Here is a 20,547-nt window from a genome sequence, read left to right as displayed (position 1 = left end):
ATATCTTTCAAAACATCTCTCTCTTTGGCTCTACAAACATATTTGTAATTGTAATTCTTAATGCTTTTCATTATTATTGGGTCACATCTGATGTATCAGGGTATGCTTAAATACGCGAGGGGACTTTCAATGTATATCTTCCTGATGAAATAAATTATAAATAAATATATGGTAAAATATCATAACCAATGTAGAAACCAGGAACCTTTAACAAAGTTATTTTCTCATTCAGAGAAAAGACTCTGCTTTTTGCTGATACACATTCCATGATGATATCTCGGTAGATACATCTGCTTGTGAAGCAAAAGTCATTTAAGTTATGCACCCTAGCTAAATGTAATGGGATTTTTACTTCAAGAGGACTTCAGAATTTATTGGCTTGTATGTGCCCTTTCGCAACTTTTACCAATTAGAATTTATTAAGGCCAATTTAGAGAACTCCACCAAGCTACACCCTTATAGTAATGATCACTGCCAGCGTAGACAAGCTATATCAAAAAGTGCCTAAAATTAGGTTACCTGGGGCAGTTTAAAATGAAGATAACTCATTTTAAAAATGCAGATTGTTTGATACAAAGTGATTAAATACAGACAATTAATTATTGTAATTATTAAAAATATTTACAAAAAAAAGTGTATATAATGTCTGTGTGAAAGCCCTATAATGATTAAGTACTAAATGTGAACAGAAAAATATTTTCTCCTGCAGAGGATATAGCCTGTCAGCAGGAAGTTAAAAAAGTTAACTATTTGAGTGCCTACTCCATGGTCCCTCATACAACACCATGGTAGGCAGCAGTGTCCCCCAGATGGAATCAGAAAAAGGGATTTATCATAAATATAAAAATCCTCTTTTTTGCTGATTGATTTTATTTGATTACTAAATAAATTGTGCAAAAATCATATTCGTTGAGCTGGTTTTAAACTGAATCTAAATTTGCAGTAATAAAGAAGAACATTTTCAGTTGACTTGTGAAGCTGATCATGCGAAAGAGATATAAATCAGTAATTAAAGATGATAAGTTACATTTGTATTATTCGCCTGCCCATGTCACCTATAACATCTGCTTGTCACTTACTTCTCCATTAATCTGCCGCGTGCGGTCATGTGACAACCTCAATAATATTCACAGCTAATCAGCGAAAAACATGTTATTTACAAAGGTGAATGTGAAGACCGCATTCAGCTGTCAACAGAAGTGATCCATCGTCAGCAGATGTCTGTCTTATTCTCACCTTTCTCAATTAGCTTGTTATGTTATATTCAACAGACGTACAAGTGTGTTGCAGAAATGTTCCTCTGTTTGAAACTTGAATTACTTGGCAGTACGAAACTATGCGGGTAGGTCTGGTGGAGGTACTGAGAGGCCAATGGTAATTGGAGCTATAAGGTGATGGGTACTACACCCTTGGACAGACTTGGGGATTTTGGGCCGCGGCTCTTGAGGATCCGGGCGTGGCCGGAATACGCAGTGCAGTCGATGCCCACTGGTCTGACGCACAGTACGGTAGTGGGCACGCTGAACCCACCTCTCAGAGCAGTCGGTTATAGTCTCTGTCCAAGTACCACCCCGGTGGGTAGACTTATAGGTGCATACCTTTAACACAGAGGGGTTGCGGTCTCAGTAATGACCAGGACAAATGTCCTGAAGGGAGATATGTGCGCCCAGGGTGAGAGTCCCGGTTTGTGGGTGTTCTCTGCTTTGTGGAATGGAGCACAGCTGTTTTTTGGGGGATATCATCTTCTACATTCAGTAGAAAGCTTGTTGCACTTTCCACTTGTGCTCCCACAGTAAAGCACATTTATAGCCCATTTCCACCGAGAAAAATTTTAGGAGAAACATTGAAAAGGGGTGATCCTAAAATGGTAGTAGGCTGGATTTTGTAATGACATCTTTACTGTTTCCACCATATGTATTTTCAGTTGTATCCGCAAAGAAACAAAACAGTTCCACGGACCAGAATGTGGGTTCACACCATGTAAGGGGCGGACTAATAGACAGATTTGCACAGACAAAAACAGTCGTAACATTCTGCATTTTTTGTGACTCACAAATTAGCTATTTTTACATTTGTGTGGGCTCTTACCCACCAAGCCACATTTTCCCTGTTTCTCACATATACATTATAAGAGAGATAAAGGAATCTTCTACTTTTCAAATAGCAGGTTATTCCATTTCTTTTTACAAAAGAAGAACAAAGCAAACGGGTAACCTTAGTGAATCACTTCCAATTTTCGGATCTACTGATGTAATTTGAGTTTCTAATTCTTTTCTTGCTCCTAGAAAGTGGTCATTGGGTTTCTCTGCACAGTAATGGGTTCAATTTATCCACAACGTCTGCTGAAGAACATTGTGCTTGAAAATGGCTTGAAACACGGGAACTGTGAATATTTTACTTAATCCCAGAATTCTCTTCTTATCTCTAAATTGAGCAATAATAGAAAAAGTAACATTAACCCTTTCAGTGTCACAGCCATAGCATTTACCATTATGGCTACCCTATACTTAGGAGACATGACAGCTGGCACCCAGGGTCGCCAAAAGGAATATAAGGCCCCGGTACGGCAAATTTCTGTGCCCCCTCTCCCTCCACACATAGTAGGGTAAGGAATGTATGCCGCCGCGCAGTGGCAGTGGTGAAGGGGGTATGGCCACATAGTGATGAGGCGTGACCAACATGGGGTGTGGGTGCGCCTTTTTAGAAATTACATATTTATTAAAATGGTGTTGCTCTCACCTACCTGTTATTGCAGATTTCACAACCTGGTACTGGATTCTTGTATGGATCCTGGAATGTTGGGACCTGTTTGAAAAATGTATAGGTACATGAAATATAGAAAGCAGAGCAATAAGTGACTACAGAAAATGTAGAGAATAAGGAAAGCATCCTGGTGACCGCCACACAATGCTCAGGAAATCTTTGTGACCACCACACAATACAGAGGAAACCCTTGTGACCACCACACAATACAGATGTCACCCTTGTGGTCGCCACATAATACAGAGGGCATCCTTGTGACCACCAACTCAAGTAGTTAAAACCAGATCCAGATAAAATTGCAGCAATAGATCATGAGATCACATGAAAAAAATAATTTGGCGCGTTGCAGGTATATTTCTTTTTGTAAAGAAAGTCTATGACTTTCACCAGGGATCTCAGCAGAATGAGGCACTGGAAGGTGTTTATTTCCCCTGTTTTTTTTTTGACTGGATTTTTAGCCCTAACAATCTGCAGTCAAATGAACAGATTGAGAAAATCTTTAAACTTTAAACAAGCAGAGAAGATAGCTTTATCAATATAGTGGAATGCAGAAATATAGCTAATCGCACAGTATGCTGCTAATTGCAATTAAAATGGATTCTTTCCTTCACATCCCAAAATGCCATATACATACACACAATACCATATACATACACCATGCCATATACATACACACACACAATGCCCTATACATACACACACACACAATTCCAGCATCATCATCATTTAATTATATAGCGCCGCCAATTCCACAGTGCTGTACAACTCACTCACATCAGTCCCTGCCCCAATGGAGCTTACAGTCTAAATTCCCTAACATTCACAAAGAGAGACTAGAGTCAATTTGATGGGAGCCAATTAACCTACCTGTATGTTTTTGGAGTGTGGGAGAAACCGGAGCACCCGGAGGAAACCCACGCAAGCATGAGGAGAACATACAAACTCCACACAGATAAGGCCATGGTTGGGAATCTAACTCATGACCCCAGTGCTGTGAGGCAGAAGTGCTAACCACTGAGCCACCGTGCTGCCCATATACATACACACGTACACAATACCATATACATACATGTGCACAATGCCATATACATATGAAGACACACAATGCCATTTAAACCCACACACAATGCCATTCACATACATACTGCCATATACACACATACTGCCATATACATTCACACACAATTCCATATATATACACAATGCCAGGCTATAACACCCTCAGTCCCTTGTACTTATCTTCTGACATACGCTAGTAAAACCTACATGAACAGGAGAGGAAGTCTCCAGAGTCTAATAGCCCCGCCTGGCTGTCGGTCTCCATTAGTTCACTGACAGACCAAACCGATTAGCTCCGCCCCTCTCCTGATTAGCCCGTCCCCTCCTGGTTCCTCCTGGCCGGGTGGATGTAAAAAAAATGAAATAAATAAGCTTGCTGTTTGTACCAATGCATGCCCGGGCCCCGGTAATTAGTACCCGCTTTATCCCCCTCTCAGTGCCTCTGCAGGCACCCACAACCACTATGTGTTTTTTTTATTGTGGCTAATGGTCCTTCTGAACACTCGATCATTTCCTGGAGCCATGTGGATCTCTGTACTCACGTCTCACAAATCTCTAGTGATGACAGGTGCAGGTGATAAGTCAGACCTAGATCATCTCTACCACAGCACCCCTAGTGGATGGGCTTGTATTTACATGCTTGAACAAAGGCTTGAATATCTATGGTCTTTAAACCTATGACATTGCATGTTACATATGACATAAACTACAGTAAAAAAGGGAATAAAAAAGTTAAAAAGTAGAAGATCAGGGACACACATAGTGTTTGCTTATATATTTTAATAAAGTACACACATTTGCAGTCCCTGTAAATATTAAAATATGCAGATTAATATTAGGGGTGTTTTTCATGAAAAATAATTCATTTTCAGATCAGATCTGTCCAAAGTAAATAAATACATTTAACTTAAAGAAAGAGTTAAAAAAGAAAAGTATTCCTGGTGAGGTGCAAATGTGTCACAAACCTCTGGCAGAGAATTTGAATGCACATAAAAAATGCATCAGCTATATTTGTGTTAGGAACATGCTGTCAGCTGTATATCCCTCGCTGTACAGTCAGCCCTGATAGCAATTGGGAGGATATTGCCCTAAAAACATATTCCTACTTAAGCTTAAAACCTCATTGTATTTTTTATTTTCTAATCGTGTTCAGCGAGGTCTGAAATTATGCCTTGAGAATCTGTTCTTATGTGGATATGTAAAGTCTATTTTTACCAATCCGTCTTTTACACTATGGATAATCTATCAGCCCTCTGCTTATATTGTTATATTTATAACAGGTCATCAATCTGCTCTACCTTGCTAAAGATTTTGCAGTTTTTAAAAAATTAAATCAACTCATTGAAGTAAGCAAAAAATAAAAAGCCAGGCGACCGAAATTCTTTTTGGAATTAGATAAGTAAATTTTAATAGTGCGTATAAATCCTATTAAATACATTTCTTTATGGAGTGCTGTTAGTATTAACTCCGCAGGTGCCAGCTTGTTTTGCACCAATGTAGGGTAGCTAAAATTGTTGTTTTATTCTCTTTTCAGTCATGCAAATATCAGTGTACTTGGTGATATGGATCAGGTGCACAGGAGAAAATAACAGCTGTCCCTTCCTGAGACAGGTGGAGTGGGAGAGAACCCACTCAGAAAGGATTATTGAAAATGGAGAAGGAACATCGCATAGGACAGGGTTTCCCAAACCCAGTCCTCTGGGCTCTCCAACAGTGCAGGTTTTCCGGATCACATGTGACATAATTAGGACCACCTGTGGATCTGTTACAATGTGTCAGTCAGTAATGAATACACCTGTGCTCCAGCAAGGAGATATGGAAAACCTGCACTGTTGGGGAGCCCTGAGGACTGGGTTTGGGAAACCCTGACATTTATTCTAGTTATGTGGGGGTCTGATTCATTAAGGCACGCATACTGAGCTCAATGTGCGTTTGTTTTAAAACGCACATAAATCAGGCATACGCATGAGGATGTGACGATACGTCAGGTGATGAATACGGATCTAGGTGCGCTCTGCTCTAACAGGAATATAAAGTCACAAACAAAAAAGCAGAAAATGAAAAAAAATATTCAATTAATGGTCTATGTTAATAAGACAGTCATTAATGACAAAATATTGAAATATTTATAAAAGTTGTTTTTTTGGATTTTATTTTTTTCTGTGAAATATATTATTATTATTATTATTATTAAGCAATTAATGTCTACTGTACATAAAATATGTTTATACAGTTGCTCCTGATAGCAGACACATGTTTAATCGGCAGTTAGCCTTGACCTGTAGCTGGAGCAAGAGATATGGCTGAGAAACACGTACCTTAGAGATGTCCAGAGCTTGAATCGGACGCTGTAGCATGTGTTTGAGCTTGGCACGTCCTTACTGTACATCTCTAACATCAGGGTACAGAAGTCATAATTCTATGCTGATATTGTACTTGTATCACATCAAAATACCTAAACTTATTATTTGAAAACAAATCCATCATCATCATCATCATCATCATCATCAGTTATTTATATAGCGCCACTAATTCCGCAGCGCTGTACAGAGAACTCATTCACATCAGTCCCTGCCCCATTGGAGCTTACAGTCTAAATTCCCTAATATAGACACACACTCGCACACATAGACATATACATACAGACAGACAGGTAGAGACTAGGGTCAATTTTTGATAGCAGCCAATTAACCTATCAGTATGTTTTTGGAGTCCAAAAGAACATTTCAATTTAATTCCTTAGGACGGCCGAGGGTGTACATGTAGGAGTTGCATCCCTCACTTTTAATCTGTAGCTGTCCTGAAATGTACAAGGTCATGGTCAGGGATTAGATAACTCAAAACTTGATGGAATATGGTTAAAAAGGGCAGTGACTGGTTTTTCAAATGTTAATTGGATTGAAGATTGAAGATTTGTGGCTGTACATGTTCCACTTAGAAGTGATGGTGGCTTTATGAACATATGAAAGACCACATGACCACCAAAGTCTATGGGCTACTAGGCTGGTGTCAAAGGACCAGCTGTATTTTATTGGAATTTTGGTGCTTAATTGGGCAACACATTGTAGGTGGGGCAACAACCAAACTTGCAACATTCAAGGCAATGTCTCAATATCAATGATAGTTTTGGATGAGTCTTAAGGAGAAGAACAAAATCAGTTTGCATAAGGAAATCCCTTTGGTTGCAACCCCTTTTATAACCCATAACTGGAAGTGAGCTAGTCCAAAGAATAATGTAATGATATTTCTTTATTAACATTTATTTATATAAATATGCTAGTATACCCAGCAGCACTGAGTATCACAGTAATAAAACACAACTGAGTTTCAACAAAAGGTCAAAGTGGCAAGAGCAGGAATTAGGGGTTTGAGTCATGAGGTTAAGTGCTACATAATCCATTTTAGTAAAGGTTGCAATAGGTAAAAAGTGTTTAGTAGGACGATATGATCAGAAGGTTGCATGGGCATAAAAAGAGAATAAATGTAAGTTTCAAGAGAGTAAAGCAGTGCTGATCAACAGTTAGACCGTGGGCCACCACCGGTTCCCCGAGTCTTCACCTGCGGCCTCCCAACCGGCTGTTTCCGATCCTATTGTCTGCGTAACGGCTAAGAAGAGCTAGAGGAGTGCTGTCCTTCATTCCACTGTGAGCCTTGATGAACATGAGGTTGCTCATCTCTGGAGTAGAGGGATGGTAATCGGGTAGAGTAGTCTAGGGAGGTCAAGAAGATGATATGTGCATTTGATAAACTCACCGAAACAGGTCAGTTTTCAGGGAATTCTTGATGGTTTGAAAGCTGGGGAAAGTCTTGTTGTACGAGGGAGGGATTTCCACAGAGTGGGTGGAAACGGAAACAATTAATACGTTTGAATGAGAGCTGCAGATCTTTGGTAAAACGGAAGGTGCAAGTTGGGAGATATTGTGAGACACGGGAACTGATATTTGTTGGTGCAGTTTTGATAATGGCTTTGTATGTTCGTAGGAATATTTAATGTTGTAAAGTACAGGCAGCCAATTCAGGGAATAGCTGAGTGGAGCACCAGTAGAAGAGAATTTTACAAGGAAAATTGGTGTGTCCTCTACATTCAAAACTGATTGTAGGGGTGGTTTAGAAGTTCAGTAAGAAGGAAAGTACAACGCATTAGACAATGCAGGAGATTACGAGTGCATAACTGAATGCTTAAGTGTCTTGTGTGAGATACATATGCATCCTAGAAATTAGTCAAACAGAATTTGGATGTGGGGAACAAGTGACAGATTTGAGTCAAGGATGGCACCTACGCAGTGAGTTTGAATGGTAGGGCTTATTATTGTGACTTACTGAGATGTCAGGTAGGTAGCGTCTGTTGATAGGTAGAAAGACTGTTAACTTTGGGGAAAAAAGAGTTTGTGGTGACCTGCTTGCTATTCTTACTCACTTGGTTATCATAATGTTGCATTGTTGAATGATAGGTTTTGCACGAGGTTTTGCTATATGTTATGTGTCTTCTACTTTTTTCTTGGTGTCTGTTACGCTTGTGCTGGTGAGTTTGGAGTGTGAGTTATTTTGCATGCAGTACTATATTATGTGTTTTCCGCTTTTGCTAGCATTTCTTGAAGCATTTGAATGATTGAGTAGTGCTCCAAGAAATATGTTATATATTTTCTTGTTGTGCACAATTATTTGTAAGTATGTACTTTAATTTATTCATACTATATTAATAAATGCATTTATTTTACATCTATTAAGATTCTGTTTTTAAATTAGTCGTCTAATTGCATTTTTTTGTGGTGATATATTTTATTTGTTTTTTCCAAAATAATTAAGTTGCATTAATTAAAGCAAAAATGTTGTATTGTTCTTAATTATATAATTAATTGATAGATGAAAGTCCTAGACAGGAGAATTATGAATACAAGTGTGTGCATTAGCATAGATGCTAGTAGACTGTAAATTGTAAGGTAAATTTTATAGTTGAACTTTAAGGGCTAGATTTACTAAACTGCAGGTTTGAAAAAGTGGAGATGTTGTCTATAGCAACCAATCAGATTCTAGTTGTCATTTGTTTAGTTCACTCTACAAAATGATAGTTAGAATCTGATTGGTTACTATAGGCAGCATCTCCACTTTTTCATACCCGCAGTTTAGTAAATATACCCCTAAATATGGGTTCGGATTTGTTTATTTTTAATCTGTGTGATTATTGCTTGTGTAATGAAGTGTGCAAGTTGTTCGGCTGAATTAATTTGAGTTTTCCTTTTTAATTTCTGGAAAACTTTTATTAAACTCCTGCTCTTGAATTTCTTTGTTTTATTTTGCTCGAGGTAAAATGTTATGTTACAAAAGACTCACACACACTACCTCCACCAGCAGCTAGAATTTTTATTCTGCTATCTAATGTATCAAGATTTACTAAGATGCGGGTTTGAAAAAGTGGGGATGTTGCCTATAGCAACCAATCAGATTCTAGCTGTCATTTTGTAGAAGGTACTAAATAAATGAAAGCTAGAATCTGATTGGTTGCTATAGGCAACATCCCCACTTTTTCAAACCCGCAGTTTAGTAAATCTAGCCCCAAGTGTTCTCAATACTCCTTAGATTATAAGCTCACTTGGGCAGGACCATCTTCACCTTCTGTTTCCTGTCACTGTATGATATTTATTTGTATCAAGATTTTAATATGTAGTGCTATATAATATGTTGGTGCTTTATAAATAATAATTATAATGATATTATCATTTCCTGTTTATTATTTTCTAGTTGGAATCTGGAGATAAAGGAGAGGATATAATTTATATATCTGTTTATTATTATTTGTACATGTCTGTTAAAATACTCTTATATATTTGTCAAAAATAGCACAGACTAATTTGTGCGCACTCCCCATATTGAAACGCCCACTCTGAGATGGATGTGGAAGTTGGGGAGATAGCGGGATGGATGCGAGGACTAATTTGTGCTCCAGAGCTGCTCAGAACTGCATAGACTGAGCATATTCCAGTGGAAAAAACAAACCTCTGGGTTGTAGCTACATTATTCTTTGAGTGACATTCATCTCACTCCGTGATCCTGCTGAACCAGCATCTAACCATCGCATGTGACAGCATGGAATGTCTACATTGCACAAGGAACACTTGTACTATAAGCTGTTACCTTAATGGATGTAATTTTCTGGCTTTTTGGAGCTTGACTGAACCTGAAAATTTATAATTAGACAAGTATGATGCATGTCATTTCCTTGGATTTCGAGTTTGTGTAAGGGTGAGAATCTCTATTCAGATATGTTAAATGACAAGGCTTTTGTATATGAAATGTATATATATATATATGTATATATATATATATATATATATATATATATATATATATATTATATGGATAAAAGTTTTTGGCCACACCTGTTAATTAACGAATTGAGTTGTTTCAATCAGACCCGCTGCCAGAGGTGTATAACATCAAGCACCTAGGCATGCAGTCTACATTTACAAAATGGGTCGTTCGGAAGTGCATAGAGACTTTAAGCGTGGTACTGTGGTAGGATGCCACATTTGCAATAAGACGGTTTAAGAAATTTCATCCCTGCTGGATATTCCACTGTCAAATATAAGTGACATTATTAGAAAGTGGAAACGTTTAGGAACAACAGCAACTCAGCCATTAAGCGGAAGGCCACATAAAATCACAGAGCGGGGTCAACGACTGCTCGGGCACATGGTGCGTAAAAGTCGCCAGTGAATAGCTGATTCCATTGTTGTAGAGTTTCGAACTTACACTGGAATTAATGTAAGCACAAAAACTGGCGTAATCTTAATGGAATGGGTTTCCATGGCCGAGCAGCTGCATGATAGGATCACATCACCAAGACCAATGCAAAGCGTTGGAAGGAGGGGTGTAAAGCACACCGACACTGGACTGTGGAGCAGTGGAAACGTGTTCTGTGGAGTGACTTATCACGCTTCTCTGTTTGGCAGTCAGATGGGTGAGTCTGGGTTTAGTAGATGCTGAGAGAACGTTACCTGCTTGACTGCATTATGCCAGCTGTGAAGTTTTGTGGAGGAGGGATTATTATTATTATTATTTATTATTAATTTTTATTTATAGGGCGCCACAAAGTATCCGTAGCGCCGTACAAAGACGCTTCTCGGCCTTTTGGCTAAGATCAAGTGAGTACCTGTCTGAGTAGGGAACTCCTGCACCTGAAAGGGACAAGGGAAAGCTTGGTCTGGCCAGAAGGCCGGTGGCTTAGAAAGTCTGAGCAAGTGCCCCTGAAGTGGTGACCCAGCGGTGCCATAATCACTTGGGGTGTGGGACCCTCACTTGAGTCATGGCACTTTGCACAACCTCACTTTCGAACCACACACTCTTCCTTGCCCCGGCTTTTTGGCCAGGCAGGAGAAATTTTTTACCATCTCGGCCGGAAGGCTGGGGCCGCTTTGCACGACACTCTTTATTTTTCTCAGCTGTTTGTCACTACACTTTTTTCTATGTTTTTATTCACAGATTTTAGGGTGCAGATAGGTCCTTATGGGCTCTATACCCCCGGGATAATGGTATGTGGCTGTTTGTCCGGGATTGGGCTAAGCCTCTTATCTCCAGTGAAGGGCAATCTTAATGCTTCAGCACCAAGTCATTTTGGACAATGCTATAATTCCAACTTTGTGGCCACAGTTGGGGGAGCTCCTTTTCTATTCCAACATAACTGTGCCCCAGTGCACAAAGCAAGGACTACAAAGACATGATTTGATGAGTTAGGTGGGGAAGAACTTGACTGGCCCGCACAGAGCCCTGACCTCAGCCCCATCAAACACGTTTTATCAACTAAACCCTCTGTCTATTAAGATCGTGAGTAGAGCGCAGACATTGCTCATTGCTTTACTAGGCAGTTACATGCAGCAGACTAACATCTTTCATTGGCAGCAATACATTTGTAAAAAGCAAAAATTCATTAAACTATACAATATGCAAAATAGGGGTTTGTGTTAAAAAGTGAAGTTATAGTCATTTTTGAAATATACAAAAAATGATACATACAGATGGCGCTGCCTTTACGCACACTTGAAAAGGAAGATGAATGAGTAAATGGAATCAGTGTCCATATGCAGTGATCTAATATATGTCAGGCGCCGTCTCCGCTGCTCTGCCTGGATGGTTGCCAGGCAATGGGACGCTTTCTTCGGCACTTCCTGTGCCTATCCACGGAACCTATCATCTGCCTCCTGCATCTATTTATACCTGGCTCTGGCGCCATTAGGGTGCCAGAGTAACAGGTTCCTGCCTCTAGCTCCCACTGTGTTTGTGCTCCGTGTTTTGACCAGGCTTCCTCGACCATTCTCCAGTCTCTGCCTTCCTGTTGTGACCCGAGTTGCTGACCATTCTCTATTCTGTTTGACCCACCGTGTTCCTGTGACCTTGGCTTTTTTGACGCTTCTTCTGGATTCTCCCTCTGTTCCTAAAAATAAGGTCCTTCAAAATAGTACTAAATATTAATTGGCTTTCATCACTGCATATGGACATTGATTTTATTTACTCATTCATCTTCCTTTTCAAGTGTGTGTAAAAGCAGCGCCATCTGTATGTATCATTTTTTGTTTTACATGTTTGTGTTGTGAAGTATTGGTGATAATTTGTTGATACACACTGGGCAGCTTATCCGAGTGAGGCTCCACTGACACGGTTCACTGTTTTTTTATTTTTGAACTATACTTCAAGACTGTTCTATTGTAAACCAGCACATTGCTTAGTAATATATCTGAATTATGTGATAGATAATGACATTGACAGAAAGGTAACTTCAACATCAAATTATTACATTAACACCCAGGGCATCCTAACCCCTGCAGTCCCTGCTGTCTCCATCCACATCCGACCCCCTGACTCCCCGCTAACGTTCAACAGAAATGCATCCTGATCCAGTGCAGATACCACCCCTAAGAAGGGTATAAACCAGATAGGAGCATTGATAATTTACAAAGGTATGCAATATTAAAATAGCCACATTGTTCAAGCACTCTCTTATTTTTCTTTTTTCTCCATTCCTCTTCTATCTATCTATCTATCAATCTATCTATCTATCTATCTATCTATCTATCTATCTCATATCTATCTATCTATCTATCTATCTCATATCTATAGCATCATAGCTAGAACAGAAAGTTGAGAAGTGGCAGTGTTCTTCAAAGTCTCCAGTGACATTCTACTGTTCTATAGCTCACCCAGAAACAGGAGAGGTGGCAGTATTCACTGCTGAAACAGAAATTCTAATAATAGGGCTGTCAGTGTTCTTGGAAGTTTTCAGTGACATTCTACTGTGCCATAGCTCATACAGAAACAGGAGGAGTGGCAGTGTCCTTGTCACTCTCCAGTCTTCAGTCACATTGTTCTTGTCATTCTCCAGTCTCAGTCATGATGAAACCAATCCCTCTACATCATGTGCTAAAGCCTATGTTCAAGTGCATTGTGTTTTTAAGTCATAGAACCAAAAATAAAAAAAAATGCTTGTACCTATTAAAAGAAAATATACCTTTCTAAAAAAGGTGAAAGTTTACTGTAGAAAAACATAAAATTACCAAAATATTAACAAGCATACCACCATCATCTAGCTCCCTTCTCTCAGCTAGATCCCAGCAGCTGCATCTGCACTGTCATCATCCTCACCCTCAGTGTGTACATCATCCTCACACAATACTAATTCATCCCCGCTGTAATCCACCATTACAGAAGTCTTTATACTTTTTTGCAATTGCCGGTAATGGCCTTCCCCGTGGAATTTGTAGTTAATTTTACAGCAGAGCTGTCACGATTTTTGGGCAATTCTTTTAGACCAGACCAAACTTAATATTGTGCTAACTCATCTGCGTCACCACTGTGTGTCTTGGGAAAGCTAAGTTTTTTCCTAGCAGCAGTTACCAAAGAAACTGAGGGAGGATGAGTCGTCGTGTCATGTACCACTTGAGCTGTTAGCTGGCTGACGAGGAGCTCATTGCATCTTTTGAGATCTGGGTCAGAAAAAAAGAGAAGTCATAGCTCTTAAACCTAGGACCATGTACAAAATGTAGTGATTTGATTTCAAGATGTTGATAACTCTCGGATCCTGGAGAAGCGAATAAAGTACTTAATCTGCATAGTTAGCGGAATTGCTTAGTTTCATCTCCTCCTTCAATTTCTGTAGCTGCTTTTCCAAAAGTCTAATTAGAGGAATCATTTGATTCAAGCTAACAGTGTCTGAAGTCACTTCACAGGTGACTACTTAGAGTGGTTTCAGCACCTTGAACAACACGGAAAGTATTCTCCACTGCGCTGGACTAAAGTACATTCTCCCTCAAATGTGATTATTTTTGCAGCAACTGCAATCTGGTGGCGTTATCACAAATGACATATCCTCAGGAGAGTTCAAGCGGGATAAGCCATGTTGCAATGACATCCCTTAGTTTTTCAAACAGGTTGTCAGCGGTATACCTCTTAGTGTAGCCGGTGATACACAAATATAGGACACCACTTTGTATTTGCAACAGGGTGAGGGGGATACAGTATTTGTGTATGAGGATGATAATGAGGGTGATGTTGTTTGTGTAAGTCCTACACCAGTGGAAGCAGTTATTGCCAGTGATAAGAAGAAGGCAATTGTCATGCCTGGGCAAAAGACCAAAAAATCCACCTCTTATGTGTGGAATTATTTTTACCCAATCCTGACAACAGTTGTCTAGCCATTTGTAGAGTTTGTAAAGCCACACGGACAACACCATCATAGTGATCAGAGTTAGTCCTGTATTCAAGTTGCTAAGGCTAGATGACTCCTCCCCTATCCAGGATTACTCTGAAGAGTTCTTGAGCGTTAGTCCTGCTGCTGGGGGTGGATTTTAAACCCAGAAATAGACCAAGAAGAAGACTATTAGTAGTTTACAACAATTGACTGTTAAACAATCGTTTGCAAGAGGAAGCAAGTATTAAAGCTGTCACCCAGTTGCAAAGCGGATCACAGATGCCATGGTGACTATGCTAGTATTAGATCAGCGTCCAATATCCACTATTAATGCTTCTGGTTTAAGACAGCTAATTGAGGTCCTTTGTCCAAGTTCCCATCACGACACCATTTTACTAGAAAAGCAATTCATCACCTCTACCAGAAGGTTCGTAAAAGTGTAATTATTGGGCTACGAAATGCGATTCTACCCACTGTACACTTAACCACAGATATGTGGATAAGTGGAACTGGGCAAACTAAAGATTATATGACTGTGACAGCCCACTAGGTTGGAGAATTGCCTTCAGCAGCAGAAACAGCAGCAGCATTTACCCAACAACCCCAGATTATTCAGAGGCAGGCTACTCCGTGTTTCACCGGCTTCACTAAAAGGAATACCGATGACAACCTGTTCGAAAAACTAAGGGATGTCATTGCAACATGGCTTATCCCGTGTGGATTTTCCTGAGGATATGTGATTTATGAAAATGTCACAAATATTGTGAGAGCATTACAGCTGGGTGAAATCCATCACATTCCCTGTTTTGTTCACACAATCTACTTGGTGGTACAGATATTTTTGAAAAATGACAGGGATGTGCAGGAGATGTTGTCTCAGTCCAGAAAAATTTCAGGACATTTTCGACATTCTGCAACAACATGTAGGAAATTGTAGCTGCTGCAAGAACAATTTATTTTGTCCTGCCGCCAACTGAAGCAAGAGGTGGTAACAAGGTGGAATTCCACATTTTATATACTTATCAGGATGGAGAAACAGCGAAAAGCCATCCACGCTTAATCCACAAGCCTTGACATTGGGAAAGGATGGGGAATGTATTTTAGTCCAGCGCAGAAGAGAATACTTTCTATGTTGTGCAAGGTGCTGAAACGATTTGAAATAGTCACCTGTGAACTGAGTTCAGACACTGCTAGCTTGAGCAAAGTGATTCCCTTAATTAGAATTTTGGAAAAGCACCTTGAAAAATTGAAGTAGGAGAGGAAACAAAGTAATTCTGCTAACTATGTTGGACTTGTAGATTAAGTACTTTAATCGATTCGCCAGGATGAAAGAGTTATCAACTTCTGGAAATCTAAGTTTTTCTGAGAGACCCACGGATGATCATCATCATCATCATCATCATCATCATTTATTTATATAGCGCCAACATATTCCGTAGCGCTTTACAATTGGGGACAAACGTAATAAACTAATAAACAAACTGGGTAAAACAGACAAAGAGGTGAGAAGGCCCTGCTCGCAAGCTTACAATCTATGGGACAATGGGAGATTGACACATGAGGTTAAGTATACATTTTGCATCTTGGCCCAGCCAGACTGCAAAGGTAGGGTGACTCATAAGCAAATGATCCTGTCACACAACAATGTTATTCCGGGGGTAGTTGTCTTGTGTGAAATTGTGTAACAGGCTAAAGGTAGTGAGGTTAAGATGGTGGTTGAGGAATATTATAAGCTTGTCTGAATAGGTAGGTTTTCAGAGAACGCTTGAAAGTTTGTACGAGGGAGAGAGTTCCATAGAGTGGGTGCAGCCCGAAAAAAGTCCTGTAACCGGGAATGGGAGGATGTAATGAGGGTGGATGAGAGACGCAGATCTTTTGCAGAACGGAGTTGCCGAGTTGGGAGATATTTTGAGACAAGAGAGGAGATGTATGTTGGTGCAGCTTTGTTGATGGCCTTGTAGGTTAGTAAAAGTATTTTATATTGGATTCGGTAGATGATGCAGATGATTCAGCAGACCTTTTTGACATCTGGGGGTAAATGTATCTAGCTGTGATTTTGAAAATCCAGCGATATTCTAGGAAGAGTTGAATCTCGCTGATGTATGAACTTGAGATTTGATGTAAAATCGCCAGAGATATGTTTCTGTCAAAATCGCTATTTCAAAAATCGCTAGAGATCGAAGTCCTGACTGTTTGCCACTAAAGTTATACAAGTCTGCTTCTAAGCTGGGAGATTAGTAAACACATCACTGTTATATTGCCCTGATATCTCATATCTATCTATCTATCTATCTATCTATCTATCTATCTATCTATCTATCTATCTATCTATCTATCTATTTATATCTCTGTCTCTTTGGCTACACATCCATATGTGTGTATATGTACATGTGTGTACGTGTACGGTATATATACAAAGACACCAATACACTCACACACATACAGTATATTCTGTCATATCCTCTTCACTCTGCAGGATAATGACTGTGGGGGTGGAAGAAGAAGTGAAGGGTCCTTTTATTAGGCGATTCTCACGCTGACGTTGCCTCTCGCTGGTTCCAGCCCAGGGTTAGTTCATTGTTGATGGGTTACGTGCTGTTTGTTTTTACATTCTTTCTTTTTGTTTCCTGAAACCCCTGGGGGGGAAATCCTGTATCTTTTCCATTATTTATTGTTAGTTCAATGTTTCCTTTGTTACTTTCAGGACATTTTGATGGAATATGGTGGGATTTTGTTCCAAATATTGTTATTCTGTAAGAATTCACTACTTTACTCACCGTATCACTCATAAGTCTATATTTCTTCACTGAAATGCAGAGAGCCCAATACAATTCTACAAAGCTGGACAGCGAGTCGTGTATCGTTACACACAGCTGCCCATTTAGTTTATTAGAGTCTTTAGAATTTGTACGAATGTTTATTTTACAGCCAATGTTTCCAGTCTCTCAGCCACTGAATACATAACTTTCCAGGATAAAGATTTTGTTATGTTTAGAGGAAATTAAATATAAAACACACTGTGAACAATTGTGAAAGGGAACATTTTTAAAATTACAAGTAAAAAGAAAAAGACACTGCATGTCAAAATAGAATTTAAGTTATTGTAAACTGTGTTGTATATACATTTACTCACCATTTTCTCTCCCATGGTACACCTAATTATTACATTACACATCAAACAACTGAACTTGCTCAAGTAAGTGTAGAACGTAATTGTTGACCAACTGTTCTGCAAGAACAGTAGTTTAACAATTCAACATTGTTTCTGTGTTTTTACATTTTTAAATACAGTATGAAGTATATACAGCAGAGATGTGATGTTGCTGCAAAATTTCTTGTGAAACAAGAGCTAAAGAGGACAATTTGCAGATATGAGAAGTTCCAGACATACAGGGCCTGATTCAAGAAGGAAAACAAAGCGATCGCAGTTTGTGTTTTTTAAAAAAATGAACAGATATTGCACGTACGTGTGCGCTTATCCAAGTACTAGCGGATCTGCAGAAACATTTCCATTGGATTCTGGGTATAAGTAGGCTCTTGCGCTCTGTTACTTGCCATATGCAGACACTGCAGGATACACACATGCATATTTGCAATATAAAATCACATTAGAATGGAATTAACAAAAAAATATTAAATAAATTAACAATTCTTAATAGTATATTCATTAATAAAAAATACATTTACAATTTATGTATCATTTTTTTTTACATAAAATACATTTATTATGATGTTACTATTGCCTACCACACACAAAATGCCTTTTTGCAGTTGCTCTTGATTGCAAGCACATGTTCTAGCTATATACACAGCCCTTACCTCTATCACTCAGCACTTATACCAGTTTTTAGCTTGTGTAACTCATGTGGCTAAAAACCACGTACCTGAGAGATGCCCAGTGCTTGAATCAGACGCATGTGTGTGCGCTCGATATACGCCCTTACCGCACATTGACTACATGCATACGCCCCTTTCCTCCCCCATTCCGCCCTTCAAATCGCAGGCAGTCAGACCTGTCCTTTGCGTTTGAACTTGCATTGCATACACTTGTCTGTTTCTGAGCATACATGTACACAACAAATTCACACAAATACTGCAGACACTGGGACTTTTGTTCCTTTATGAATTAGACCCACAATATTCGAGTTCCTCACTTACTTCTCCATTCCGGGAAATATTATTCCGCACTTTATTTGTAAATTTGCATTTCAAAGAAGGCACAGTCTATAGCGGCAGCAGTCATGTTATCCCCACTGACTATGCCGACAAACTTTCAGCGACAGAAAAATTCTGATGAGTGTGACAGCGATGAGCTGAAAATATGGACTTACCGTATTACTGACAGACACTGTTTCCGGCAGCTTTATTTCTCTCCACAGCAAAAAGCGACTTTCACAAACATCTACACCAAGAAATTACGTCACTTGTAATGGTCCTACTGAAAACGCCGCTTTTAATATGGTAAGTCCATATTTTCAGCTCGTCGCTGTTGCACTCATTGCTATTTTTCTGTTGTTGAAAACTTTGTCAGCGGTGATAAATCCTACCACACCCATCTATAGAGCTCGGATAATAGTCAATGTATTCTGATACTGGGGTATGTCTGGGGAACAACTAAACTCTAAATTTCATGGTCAAATGCAGAACGATGCAAGAATATTGCAGAAGTGTTCCAAAAGTTTATTAATCTCTAATAGAGAGTATTACACATGTTTGTTCATTTATACGTTCATCGGAAAAAAAGTAAAGGCTAAATGATGATATCCAGATAAGGAAAATACAGCTTTGAAGCTTTAGCATTTGATATTAATAGAATGGTTGTGGGTGTTCAAAATACTCTTATTATATTTCTAGTTTGACATGTTCACTTGTTCGTTCACATTAAAAACTACAAATGTGACAAATGTATAAAGATAGTCCCGATGTCCCCTTACTCTCACAATGTATTTATGAATCAAATTAGGAGAATACAGCGAAAGTTGTAAATAATTATGGATGTTGTGTGAAAGGTATAGAAGGCAGGACCGTGAGTTACATTTTTTATTGCTGCCTTCATACACTGTCCAATCACAGCCCACAATCCCACAAATAGCGATATATTGCCAATATATAAGAAAAGGGCTCCTTCCCAAGGGCCAAACGCACAAATTCTAGAGGGCGGTTGCCAAATGCTTGATTTTGGAATTAAGTTGAAATAAAAAAAGACTTGCTGCAGTAATAATAGAATTAGAAAAGCACAATTTATGTAAACTAACGTATGTTAAATAAAACAAAAAAGAATGAGGCATAATGTATGCTGTGCGTTATTTTAAAAAGACACATTAATAGGCGCCTGTCGCTATCAGTATACAACAATTTTGAACAACAATTTTTGCGCTTTTTCCAATGCCCCCTGCTTGCTCTTCTGAGAAAACAATCTGAGAAAGGGGAATTGCAATGCAGAAGTCATGATTTTTCTGTGCATTACAGCACGCTCTACTCGCTGAAAATTAAATGAAATGGCCCTTTAGCTCTATTGAATGTTTTCTATCAACAAAAAGATTGCAGCAAAAAATCTCTAGTACAAACCCCTATTATCATCATCATCACCATTTATTTATAAGACGCCACTAATTCCGCAGCGTTGTACAGAGGACTCATTCACATTAGTCCCTGCCCCATTGGAGCTTACATTCTAAATTCCAAAAATACACAGACTATGATCAATTTGTTAGCAGCCAATTAACCTACCAGTATGTTTTTAGAGTGTGGGAGGAAACCCAAAGCACCCAGAGGAAACCCACGCAAACTCCTCGCAGATAAGGCCATGGTCGGGAATTGAACTCATGACCACAGTGCTGTGAGACAGAAGTGCTAACCACTGAGCCACTGTGCTGCCCTATGCATCAAACAGAAAGTCACATATTGCATTAAGTGCAAAGATATTTATATTTGGCTGAGAACCAGGCTGATACATTACAATATATAGAGACATTAGTTTCCACATCTCCCTCCCACGTAAGGTTTGTGATAATTAATTATACACTGTGAACCGCAGTCACATTCCT

The sequence above is a fragment of the Mixophyes fleayi genome, chromosome 3, assembly GCF_038048845.1.
Source record: "Mixophyes fleayi isolate aMixFle1 chromosome 3, aMixFle1.hap1, whole genome shotgun sequence".
NCBI lineage: Eukaryota > Metazoa > Chordata > Amphibia > Anura > Limnodynastidae > Mixophyes > Mixophyes fleayi.
Note: the sequence above shows the minus strand (reverse complement) of the source record.